Source organism: Callospermophilus lateralis, chromosome 6, assembly GCF_048772815.1.
Source record: "Callospermophilus lateralis isolate mCalLat2 chromosome 6, mCalLat2.hap1, whole genome shotgun sequence".
Lineage (NCBI taxonomy): Eukaryota > Metazoa > Chordata > Mammalia > Rodentia > Sciuridae > Callospermophilus > Callospermophilus lateralis.
In genome coordinates, this window is record NC_135310.1 from 156,875,904 (window position 1) to 156,889,407 (window position 13,504).

Here is a 13,504-nt window from a genome sequence, read left to right on the forward strand (position 1 = left end):
AGACCCCTAAAGCTCAAGAAATAGAACCAGGAATCAATAAAGTGGGATGCCATCACATTAAAACGCTTTGAGCAACAAAGGAAACAAAGAGAGGAAAGAGAGAGCCTATGGAACGGGAAAACAAATCCTTCCAGCTACTTCTCTGATGGGGGATTAATATCCAGAACATATAAAAAAACTCAATGCTAAAAACAAACAAAAAACCCAATCAATAAATGAGTAAAAAAAAAAAAAAAGACTAAACAAATTTCTCAAAAGAAAAAGCACAAATGGCCAACAGATATATGAAAAAAGGTTCAATATCTCTAGGAATCAGAGATATGCAAACCAAAGCTACACTGAGATTTCATCTCACTTCAGTCGGATTGGCAATTATCAAGTATACAAAATAAATAAATAGGTGTTGGTGAGGATGTGGAGAAATAGGTACACTCGTTCATTGTTGCCCGGGCGGAAAATTAATCCAACTACTTTGGAAAGCAGTGTGAAGGTTCTTCCAAAAACTAGAAACAGACCCACCCTAGGACTAGCTATCTTTCCTCTTTGGTATTTATGCAAAAGAACTAAAACCAGCATACTGTAGGGACACAGTCACTAGGATGTTTACAGCACCTCAGTTCACAATAGCTAAGAACATGGAGCCAGTCAGATGCCTGTCAACCGAGGAATGGAGCAAGAACATGTGGCACATTCACACAGCGAAGTTTTACTCAGCCACAAAGAAGGAAATAATGGCATTTGCCGATAAATGGATGGAAATGGAGAAAATCATGCTAAGTGAAATAAGCCAGACTCAGAAAATCAAGTCAAATGTTTTCCATCATATGTGGAAGCTAGAGCAAAATAGAGGAAAGAGGGAGGAGGGGATCAGATAGCATAAAGATAAGAGAAGATAAGAGAGTAGGAGGAGAAGGAGAGGAAAGGAGGGAGGGAAAGGGGAGGAAACCAACAGCCAACAGCGTCCTGTCATTTACACACCTAAATGTACCCAGGAGGATTCCACCTTTATGTATATGTAGAAGGTGCCAATGAAAAAATAAATGCATAAAGGAGTGAAAGGAAGGTCAGTGGAGTAGAGGAGGGGATAATGGGGTGGAGGAGTAGGACTAGAAATCAAATTCCTTGCATGGATGCTTTTGTCAATGGGAACCCAAATACTATGTATGATTCTAATGCTCTAAAAAAAAATGAAGGCCAGCTGTGAGTTCCCTAGGACAAGTGTCCGTTCCTTGGAGCAGTGACTTACCCAGTGGTACCCATGCTGTGTGCATAGCCGCACCCACTGGAGTAGCTGAGTTGCCCTGCTGGGTCTACAACATTGATTTTTGCAGAGCGAATCCTAGCAGCCTATTAGCATTCCATTTATGCTGGGCATAGAACTAACAGGAGAACATTCCTGAGGTCAGAGATCAGAAGTAGACTTCCGCATGTCCTGTTCAAAAAAGGATGAAGTACAAAGGAAGATGTAGGGCCAGCCTCGGGTGTGTCACCTACCGAGGGTGCTGGTGAAGCAGCCTGTTATTTTAAGGAAATAACAGGATAAAAGTGGACTGTTGTGTAATTTGCTGTGCAGGGACATGGTGGGGTGATTTTAATCTACAGCTAAGTGAACATACTCTTCACCAAAATCTAGCTGACTGGAATGATCACACTTTTCGAGTTTCCTCTAATTCCTTGTGTTAGGGTTTCAAGTATTTAGTTCAATTAGTAGGCGGACATGTAGGAAAATTGGAGTATTCTAATTTCATTTAATGCTTTTGTACTGGGGTGAGACATGGCAGGTATCTGAGAAGTAACGCTATGAAGCTTTTCAGCTGCTTTAGATCTTCCCTGGAGTCTGTGATGAACCTCATCTGGCCTTGGAGTGAGGGTGACAGCTAAGTAGTTGGGGGAATTTTCTCATTGAATCTGGAAGAGTGCTGGGAAAAACACAAGGGTTTGGTTATATTAAGATCCAATTTAATAATTCTTTGTGAAATGTACTACATGTCATATGTTGCACTTGGCTTTGAGAGGTGAATGGTAAGTAAAATAGACTCCCCACCTTCATGGACAACTCTAGAGAACCTGTCTCCAGAGATCTAGAACAGACAACAAAAACAACCCTGAGAATGTGTGAAATGGATCTCAAGTACTGTGACTTCACTACTTATTTAGTCATTGATTAGCCATTGTTTTGGCGGAAATTGAGGAAGACTCTGTTTCTTAAGAACCCGATAAGGAAGGAGTGGTCAGACAGTAGGATTACCAGGAGAAAATGGTGTCCAGAAAGTGGAGGGAAGAGATTGTGTCCAGAAGGCCAGGGTGGGCCAGTCTGCATCACCTGCCACAGAAGCCAAGTGTAGATAAGCTCACCAAGCCCAGGAATGGAACAGGGAGGTGACTGTGACCTTTGGCAGAGCTGTTAGGAGGGCTGGGTGGGGGAATCCTGCTTGCAGGAATGGTGAGGGCATCTAGGAGGAAGAGCAGGCTCTGTAAGACAAGCTAGATGTGGCACCGCTTCATTCATCCGTGAGGGCGCCATCTTGCAAAGACACTGAGTCACTCTGGACCTCCGCCTGCTCCTCTGTAAAGTCAGCAGTGATGCTAGTACCTGCTATTTCAGGGGATCCAATGGGTGCAATATGAGGCAAGTGATTCTTACCAATTAGCCCCTGAGGATTCAGAGGTAGTTTAGAAGAGAACTAATTCCAGTTTGGGGCTAAATATATGTCTTTCTAATTTATTTTTTTTATTATGATTAAGAAACATATAACATAAAACTGACCATTTTCATTCCTTTCAAGTGTGTAGTCGAGTAGTGTTGAGAATATTCCCATCCTTGTGCACCCAATCTCCAGAGCCTCACATCTTACAAAACTCGTGAAACAACTCATTGTTCCCCTCCCCACAGCCCCTAGAACTGCCATTTCTTCTATTCCTGTGAGTTTGGAGTCATACAACGTTGTTCCATTTGTGACTGGCTGATTTCGCTTAGTGTCATACCTTCAGGATTCCTCTGTGCTGTGACAGATGTCAGAATCCACCCCCACAGTCTTTAAGGCTGAATAATAACCTATTGTGCACGTCACGCTGCATCTGGTGATGGGCATTTGGGTTGCTTCCATGCTTAGGGTCTTATCATCATTATTTTGTGACTATTGCTCTATGAACAAGGGTGTGCAGATATCTATTTTTTTTTTTTAAGCAAATGATGAGTTCACTCTTGGGCTGTGGATCAGGGCCAGTGCAAGAAGGGATCTTACAAAAGAGGTGGCCTGGCCTTCAGGAGAGACCCAGAATGGAAAGGCTTTTTCCCTCTGGAACATAGAAACAGGATTCACGAGAGCGCTGTGCTTGCTGAGATGCTTTGGGTAGAGACGGAGGCCCCTCGGTTCCCTTTACCCTAGGAGGGTTGTTGGAGGGTTTCAGCGTGCCCCGTCCTGTTGGGCTGTGGCTTTTCCTTACTCTGCAGCTGATGTTTTCTTATGTCCTAAGGAGCAACGCTGATGAGGCTGAGGGAAAGTAAGAGGTGAGAGCAGGTGAGGGAAGTCCTGCTGTGAGCTGCCTGCAGAGCTGTGAGGTCCCCTGGCTGTTGGGGACCACCCCCACTGTGCCTGCTCACCTCCTGGTGGTGTCTGGCTTCTGTCTTATTTAATTCTCACTCCTTTTCACAATAAGGAGTGATACCAGAAGAAGAGCAGAAATTGTCTTCACTCACCTTTAAAAAATGTGTCCTTGTCCAGCCCTGGAGGGGAGGAGGCTGAACTCCCTACCAGCTCCTCACGGCCAGCTGAGTCCCAGGACTTTCTCAGACCACAGGGAGCGTGTGCCCCCAAGACCAGTGAGGTCAAATTGTCTTCTTCAGCTTCCTCCAGGAGGAAAGAGTAGGTGGTCTTCAGGTTCCTGTAAGTGGCTTGATGTGGCACAGGTGGTTGGAATTGTCATTTCTAGGTAAAAAGGAAGAAGGAAAAGTGGGAATTGGCCACTTGGACCACCCACCAACTTGGTGCTGATTTTATGGTCCCCTCCGTCAGTTAGTTTTCCAGACCAGGCCTCCTGCCATTCCCTGACTCATCTCTGCTCCTTGGAACTTTTGTTGTACCCCGTTCCTGGGGTGCTTTAAACCTAGCGTTTATGCATAAAAGGTGGCCACCTGCTACATCCTGGGAAGGAAGCTGAGCAGTATCGCTCCGGATTCCTCTGAAACTCGGTCTCATCAGATTCTGCATCCCATTCTCTGAAAAAAAAATTGGAAATTCCCAGGTTGAAGCTGAATTTCTTTGCATGAGAATCAGGGGAACTTGGGGAGCCAGCCTGACCACTGGACACAGAAGCATCATCTTCAGGACCTCACTTAGGCCGTGGAATGGGGCAGGATTCTGCTGATCTGTCGCTCAGATCTCCTCCTTCTGATGCTCGAAGGTGAAAACCTGTTTGGACATGCAGGGATGGAGGCCTCTGCCCACCTTATCTTCTAGTTCTGATTGAATGTTGCTCTACTTTACAAGAGGCCAGTATTTTGATGTTTTTGTAGGCTTCTAAATGTTGGTGTGAAACCGAAATGGGTTGACCTTTTTTCCTTACTCGTACTCGTGAGGAACAAGTGGTCCTGGTGATGAAGCCTGGCCTGGGGGTCCGCAGACCAGGGTTCCCCCTTGTGTGCTTCGAGATCCACCTGGCGAGACTTTCCTCGATGTCGATGTTTTGGGTAGACGAGCTTTTACAAGGATAGTGCCTGCCTTTACGTAGAGGATTTTTGTTCTAATTTCTGAAATTTGATGAAAGAATGGAATTACTTTATGCTGTGTTTACCTGACTGGGAGAGCGGATTATCAAAATGTAAATGTTGGGCTCTCATCCACTACCAGAAGCCAAGGCCTGACATTTTCTACTTCAAAGGGGAGTAAAATACGGCCTGTCCTGGTAGGGTTCCTGGATTGATTTGTTTCCTCACCCCTCCCCTGCTGTGGTCTACGCTGGTGGAAAGCTCTTCTCCCTAATTGAATTGTTTCCAGACTCTCCCTCCTGCTGCGATTTACCTGTTCAGCTGACCCTGCCCCGAGACGTTGGCCACTGGATCCCTACATGAAACAACTTCATGTGAAGGGTTTAATGGCTAGGAATTTGTTTGGGGTGTGGGGGTACCGGGGATTGAACTCAGGAGCACTCGACCACTGAGCCACATCCCAGCCCTATGTTGTATTTTATTTAGACACAGGGTCTCACAGATGTGCCTCGTGCCTTGCCGTTGCTGAGGCCGGCTTTGAACTTGGGATCCTCCTGCCCTGACCTCCTGAGCCAACAGGATCACGGGCATGTGCCACTGTGCCCAGAAATAGCTAGGAATTTTCTCCAGGGGATTTGGCCATCTAAGTCATGCAGCAGTGGTGGGGATTTGGGTGGTAATTAGCAGCCCACACAGTCTTGGTGCTCCTGACATCCTTGTGGGTATCTGCTTAGTGGGACAAACTCACGGCTTTGGACACACTTCCATACTTTCCATGTAGTAAGGCTACTTGTAAAAATACAGAGTTTTCCATTTCTTAACTTTAGAGACGTTCATTAAGTATTAGAGCTGGAAAGAACCAATATCAGTCACATGCGTTCTCTTAAGAGTTGGTGTAGATGGTATCCCTTGCAGTCTGTGGACTTGGAGAAGGTGACAGAAGTTCCTGGGGTGGCCCGGTGACGTGGAATGGGCTATTTATTGTCTGAGAATGTCACTGATTTGGTCGAGATGTGTTTTTGTGCTCAGGTTGTTTATGTAGCTGGCGTTCATCTGGGGCCTGTGTTCCGTTTGTTAATTGTGAAGGTTGTTGAGCATTTGTTTAGTACCAACAGATATATTTGTGGAAATCCAGCATTCCAGCCTTAGCAGGGACAAGATATTTGGTATAAAAGATGTTTCCAGACATTAATCCAAGATTCATAAAAGAAGGGCAAAGTGTCTCTGGGAGGGAAAATTTCAAATTAATGGATCAATTTTTTAAGTTTATTATTCTGTTTTGGCAGAATACTAGTGTATTTCTGAATATAAATGAAGTAAAGTTGTAATTAAGATGTTTGTAACATGCGGTGGAAGATATAAAATTTTTAGTTTGCCAATTGATAATAAAATGAGAACAACTTGAGAAGACTTTGATGACAGTCATTTAGACCTTCCTGTTCTTGGTGCACAAAGAGGATCAGGTCCAGGCATTTTTGAATAAGTACACAAAGTTTTATTTAATCTATTATTATGCCGGAAGAGGGTACTAGAACTTTTCCTAGTAGTGTTTCTGCCCTTCAGTAACTTAGGGGCTTGGTTTGGATTTCATTACCATCTAAAGGGATTTCAATTTTCATCACAAAACTGTGCAAGACAAGAGCTTAATTGGGCTCGAACTTCAGAATTGGCTGGAGTTACCTGAAGCGCCTGTCAATGGGGTGGCCGTTGTGAACCTTGATTGAAACATGCTAGGAGCGGGGCCACCTTTCATAAGAAGAGAGGGTGCGGAAAAGGGTTATTTGAATGATTAGAAAATGGTATTTCCTTTTTGACTTTTGCTTCATCAAGGACTTCAACGCCTCCTCCCAGCTGGTCAGGTTCTTTGAATGTGGCATTTAAGTCTTGAATTGCTGTTGGTCAGCAAATGGACAACAGCAAATGTTCAGCCATCTTTCTGGTGTCAAGCCCAGCAAACTGGCAAATTCCACGAACACGCCAAATGCATAAATAAGTTCGCATGAGCCCAGTATGCAGAACGGGGACAGCAGCTGCCGGCCGTGTCCTGAAGAATAGAAATGCCCCTCATCTTCTGATCTGTTCTTGCCCCCGGTTGGGAAATGCTAGCTGTGAGATTAATAAATTCAGGGCTCTGGAATAACACAGTGTCTCTTTGAACTTCTTTAGCGGCTTGTTATACAAAAGGACAAAGATACAGTGACATGCTTATGTTTCCCTGCCTGGCTCTCGAGTCATTCACATTTTTGGTCGGTGGTGGGTGAAACCTGTGTATATTCTACTGACACAAAACACTCACAGTAACCCACGATGATCTTCGGCTGAAAGCTCATACTGATACCTTGAAGGCAAAGCTAGCACTGGGCCGTTTTTTAGTCTGAGCTTTATGAAACATAAAAAAATACCCTTAGGGCCATGTAAAAAGGTTCCTCTCTGCTCCCACATACCACCAACCCTTCTCATTCCTCCCCCAAACTTTATAATCCGGGTGCTAGAAATATGGTTTTATGCTCTGGAAGATGGTGATTTTCTGGTTGAATGTCTGTGGTTTGTTGTTTGGTGCCGAAGTGGACACAGGAAACACATCCTGGGTCAGTGGTGGACCCAGCCTCTGTATAGCCTAGGAACAGCCAAATGGCAGGTAGGAGGGCCTTTAACTGCTCTGGAGCAAAAAGAGTGGGTGAACCACTCTGTCTGTAAATCTTCTGTGATTCCATTGTGTCCGGAGAACATTTCCAGGGACATTTTATTTAGACAGAAAAATGAAACCTGAATCTCAAGCCACCATTTATGGAACCCACAAGCTCTATCTAGGCTGTCATTTTGGCTGCAGGCTCCGGGCCCCCTTTCTGGTGCCTTCTGTGTGGTGGGCGCACGGTGTCTGAGGGCTGCGTTCTAAGAGCAGGACAGAGTCAAGGAGGTGACTTACTGACATTTTGCTGACTGTACTCTTGCCCTCCTTGTGTCTTTATGGACTTTGCTATTTTAATGATGCTCAGTTCCTCTTGGCCCTGCTTGGGGCAGGCCTCACAGTTTCAGGACAGCTCCGTGCATACATAACGGCTCAGTCAACATGTCTGCCACGACGCTGGCTGCTCTCTGTCAGCTGGAGTCCTATTTTTTGACTGTGTGTATGAATCAGAGTGCACTTAACAAGTGAGCTGACTAACTGCTGTTAAATGAGGCGTCCTTATTTTGGTTTATGTCCTGCCCCAATTTTAAACTTTTAAGTTGAGATCTAGCACTTAACTACCACTTTTAACTCTCTGCCTTTTAATTTTGAATACCAAATATGGTAGAGTTATTCAGGTGGCCAAGTACACTTTTTCTGACCTTGACTGTGGTCGACTGCTATTACATTAAAAAAAAAAGAAAAGAAAAAAAAAAAGCATGTATTTGCTGTTTTAGGGAGCATAAGCCCTTGAGATTTCCCAAGGATCATTTTTAAAGTCTGACAAGCAGCTGCCTGACATCTCCATTTTTAGCTAAAAGGCGTCTTCCCTCTGTCGGCTTGTGAGTGCATCGGGGGAGCCATGCAGGGGTAGGTGGCCACGGGTTAATCTGTGGACACTCCGCATCTGACAGACCCTGGCATCTGTGGTTCATGTTGCATTGTTGTTTAGGTCTAGAAATGACATTCTCCTAACCCCAACGAGAGTCAGGGGGAGTGTCTGCCCAGAGGCCTCCTTCCATTTGATCGGTTTTAAAGCTGGAGGTGAAATAAAAATGTGATTGAAAACGTAGATAGAGCATCCACAAAGTCATTCCTGCCCCTGGTAGGGTCGGAGTGACCCCAGGCACTCGGGTTTCATGGAGGAGTGGCCATCGAGGTTATCTCGTGCGTTTTAGTGTGGATGCTTTTTATGAGCCGGCCTGGGCTTCGTCGGGGGCAAGGTGTCTGTGTGAGCATCCCATCCAGGCTACAGTGCGGTCAGTAGTGTTCCCACAGCACATCCCCCAGGTCCGCGGAGATGCTTTTGTTTTAATATAAGGATGACGCAGTCTGGGTGAGAGAGTCTCGTGTTGAAAGTTGAGCAGACCACAGCTCATTCCCATGCAGTCAGAGAGCTTTTGGCCTTACCACGGAGGACGTGTAATCTTATTAGAAAGCCCTTTAAAATCAATAAGATAAATAAATAAATAATGCAAACTTAAAAGGGTGGTCGCATTGAGTTCATTCTTTTACAGAAAAAAAAAATCTATTTTCAATTATCTTACTCTATTTAAATGTGCCACGCTGGTTCTTGTTTAGAGCAGACTTTTATCCTACGTGTATATATATATATATATATATATATATATATATGCACAGCTGTCAAAAATACATGTTGTTCTTTGTCTTGCAAATCCCCGCCCTTGGCCGGCTCAGAGTCTGGTCTTTGGGGCAACCATCTCACTGAAGGCAGAATAGAATCTTCTGTCCATCTGGCCTGATCCTCACTCAGACAGCATCATTTCTTCCCGCAGTGTGTGAGTTTTCGTCCCAAAAGTTTGAATGATGTAAAACACAGGTCACGGAGCCAAACGTAAGAAGTCAAGCCTCGCGGTGTAAAGCTTGAGTAGAGCCTGCAGGCGGGGTTTCCTATCATCTGCTCTTGTTCTGCTGGCATGTGCCTGGCAGGAGCAGGGCGGGGTGCTTGCTTACCTCTGCGGCTAGAGATCTGTGCTTGCGGTCACTGAGCAGGTGCTTCTGTGACAGGTTCTCCCAAGACCAGGGGAAGCGGTGGCCTCCTGTACTGCATGGGACAGTCCATACCGACTTGGACCATTCACACCAACCTGGAAGCAATTTGCATTTTTTTTGTAATTGGAGTAAAAGAAGGCTCTTTGATGATTGAAAACCCCCTTTCCTCTTTCTGTTCCAGATGTAGTGAATGGGCGCATCGTCTTAGAAGATAGGGTCACCTCAAATATTTTTTCTCCAGTGTGGATGGCATGTTTTAATTCCTTCCTGCTTCTCTGTAAAGTTAGATGAGCTCTTGATTATAGTTAGGTAGCATCTTAAAACATATGGTTGGTCATGTGTCTACCCTGAAGAATTTGAGACGATGGTCAGCTAGCTCAACCATAGGACCAATGGTCCTAACTAAAGTCATGCCCGAGTGGGTGAATACAGTGTCAATGTTTAGCTTTAGAATAGCTTAGAAAAGGGTACTGAGTCCTGGAATCTGTTTGGAAAGCTTTGCTCTATAAAATCTGCCTTTAACATGGCTGATGACCCTTCATTAGAATGACACACTTGCCGGAGTGATGTCTGTTAGGGAAGAGCCAGCCCTGGTTTGCCTCAGTTTGTTAATTTTCGTGTATCCAGATGCCTTTCTCTTGGCATGGTCCTTCTTAGTACCTGTCGTCTCTGCTCCTTGCAGGTGTGAATCATGGTGATGTGTGCAGGACGGTGATTTACTGCCTTGGAGGGCATGCCTGGGTATGATTAAGGGATATAAGTGCACCACTCCAAGATTGACTTCCTTCCTGTTCCAGCAGGGTTACCTGAGGGAGTGAGTAATGGGATAATTTATAACACCACAAGCCTTCGTCAAGAGCCCACTAGTCAAAACAGGAAGATAAAACTTGGGTTTCAAATGGGAGAACACAACTCTTGATGCTGTCTGGACATACCTCTTAATTGCAAGCAGAAGAGTCTTCTGAATTTCCCTTTTTATTTCCTCCAGGAGATGTCTGTTGACAGGTCAGTGTCTCCGTCCTGGTCAAAACCGGGGACACTGTGAGAGTGTTTACAGCTCTCCTCCTGCTTTTTGTTTCTTGAGATTCTTGGGTTGTTGGAAAACTTTGTGGCCTAATTATTGAACCAGAATTCTTTTTTTTTTTAAAGTCAAAGAATTATTGTCATTTGGAGTGTGATGACAAATTCAGCAACATGTTTTGAGGGATGGAGTGTGCTTACCATACTGGCCTCAGTTTCTTGGACCCCTTCGTTTACACAGACTTCAGTCTTGAGTTGATGCAACTGGGGGGATGGATAAAGAGTTTGTTTTCTGGGCTAGGGGGCAGCTCAGGAACAGAGTATGTGCTTAGCCTACACAAGACCCTGGTTCGGTCCCTAGCACCTCTCCCACCCTCACAAAAGACTCCAGGTTTTCTTTCCTGTGTATTTAGAGGGAAGATATTTAGCAGGCCTTGGTGAGGGCAAGATCTGGGGATTCTTTTCATAATGCAGAACCACTCTAGGAGAGTTGCGTAGGGCATTTGAAAATGTTCAGGTAGTTTGTTTCATTACCAGTGGCTCTAGATATAGGCTTCCGTGCTTTATTTTTATACTTTGAAAAAAATTCCAGATCAGGCATCTAGAAACAAAAATTATCCCACAGTTAAAAGGGCATCACCCCTTTGGAACTGCTCATTATTTGGAGGTTTCGTTCATGGCACAGTGTCACGGGAGGGTCTTCTAACTCATGATGTTGAGAACATTAGATTCAGGCACATGGACGGCCACAAGCCATGTTTTTATGCTAAAAGTATTAATTTCACCTTTCACTTTGGAATGCCTTAGCAGTCGGCAGTCAGCTTCTTCTATTAGAGGTTGTAAAGATAAAATGGGAACAGGTCCAAGCTCTTCCTTTCTCCCATCTGCCCCAGGTGACTAAAGCACTCCCATAAATAACCAGTGCCCTTTTGAACTGACCTTCAGGTTCATGAGATGTAAATATCCATGTCCTTGACATTTATTTATTTATTTATTTATGTGCGCCCTTCGGGAGGCAGGATATCTCTGGATAACAGAAAGCAGGTGGATGGGTGGGTTGACAGCCCCGGGCTCTCCTTGATCCCATCATCCCAAGGGAGGCTGGCCAGAGCCCCAATTCAAGGAGAAAATGTCTCATGGGCAAAGTTCAAGTTCTTAAAGTGTATTTATAGCCAACTCTTTCAGCATTGGATGCTATTAGTCAGGCCTTTGTAATAAGATGTAGGGCAAATAATAGGTGAGGCTCCCTCCCTTTTGCAGACATATGCTCTACCACTGAGCTATACCCACTCCCTCTCCCTTTTGAAATTAAGGATCCTGTACTACTTCTAGGAAGCAGAGTTCTCAGGTTCAGACTCTATGCTGACCGCTTACTAGCAATGTGATCTTTGGCAAATTATTTTACCTCTCTGCCTCAATTTCCTCAACTGGAAATGAGGATGATAATAAGTTATCTTTGATTGCCTTTTCTTTTTTTGTTTTTCAGGAATTAAATAAGAGCTATCCAGTTGTGGTGAGCCTCTGAGTAGTGATTTCTTGCATGTATACATGACAAGCTGTGCCCGTGAGAATGATCTCCAAAGCTGGTAAGAAACCTACAGCTTAAGAAAATCTTCTGTTCTGAGGTTCACACCCTTGGAGTGGATGTTCAGCTACATGAAAATCATGTTATGGATTAAGAAAGAAAGAAAGAAAGCAACAAAATAGCACTGATTTTGCAAAAATGGTTTAACAATTTTATTTCGCTACTGGTTGTAATTTTTCTGGTTTTATGTGTGTGGTAGAGAAGGGAATATTACTGTGTTCACTTCATTGTATTGTCAAGCATTATTGGTAGTTCTAATTTATATATCCGTGGTGCTACAGAACTACCTCCTGCAGAGATGATTATAGCACTTGAGGGGGTGGAATCGCTGCTCTCTGTTTTGGGTGCTTTTCTCACTAAGAGGCATGGGCACCAGGAGATGGTACTTGCCCATCTGTCTGTCGAAGCATTTGTATGTATATTACCTGAGCACTTAGGCACACCACCGAGAGAGGGGATTGAAGACGGAGGGGGGAAGGGAAAATTTGAAAATAAATTAACATGATGGAAATAACAAGAGTCTCCTCCAGAGGAATACCCAAACTATTCTTGAAAGCAGACTTAATAGCCAGTAGCAAACCCATTCACTATTGTTTTTTTAGAAACAAAATCCAATCCACACAGTTGAGACTGAAGTGCGCATCTGGAAGGTTTCCAGGGAAGTCCAGCAACACCCACTTCCAGGTCTCAAATTCAAGGGGGAGGAATCCATTTTAGAGAGTGGCTTCTTGCATTGATTGTGAGCTGTCAATGTTGGACGGGTGGATCCTGAGACATTAACTGATTAAATTCCTCCAGGCTGGGCCGCCACGCTGTGGCCCCCTCTGCTCTGAGCTTCCTTCCCAGTTTGTGTGTCGACCCAGGAGACTTCGCAGTGAGGAGTGGAAAATCCAAGCAGCACACTTCGGCATCAGTGTGGTCTTTCCTAACGAGAACCTGGGGAAAGAAGCTGGGTTCCGTTGAAATATCATTTATTGATTACTTGTGTTTTATAGCATCTAATAAATTGTCCATTCCCTTAAAAACACCCTGTCTGCCCAATTTTTCTTTTCCAATCACAAAGAATACAAAAATACCCGGCCTGACGCCATGGGATGATGTCGGGTCCCTTTTCACGTCCCGGGCACGTCGCCGGGCTCCTCGCCAGCTCTGTCCCCATGTGCTTGTGAGCACTCACACTTTTCAGTTCCACGAGGGGTTGAGAGGTGGGTTCTCCCACCTGCAGTTGCCTTGATCTTTTTTCCTAAGGTGGGCCTTGCACCCACACGGCTGTGCTTCTCGGGGCTCATACTGGGTGCTGGGAGTGGGCTCAGCCCTTCTGGAGTCTGTGTTTTGCTCTGTATCTGAATCCCTGTGGGTTAATGACCTGGTGAGAATTTGGGTGGATGCAGAAACTTAGGCCCAGAAAAGCAGAGAGATTTGCTCAAAACAAAGGCAGGGCAATGCATCCACGCCTTGGAATTGTAGCTTCCCCTCTCAGGCACACTGACAGATATCCTGTAGAGAACTG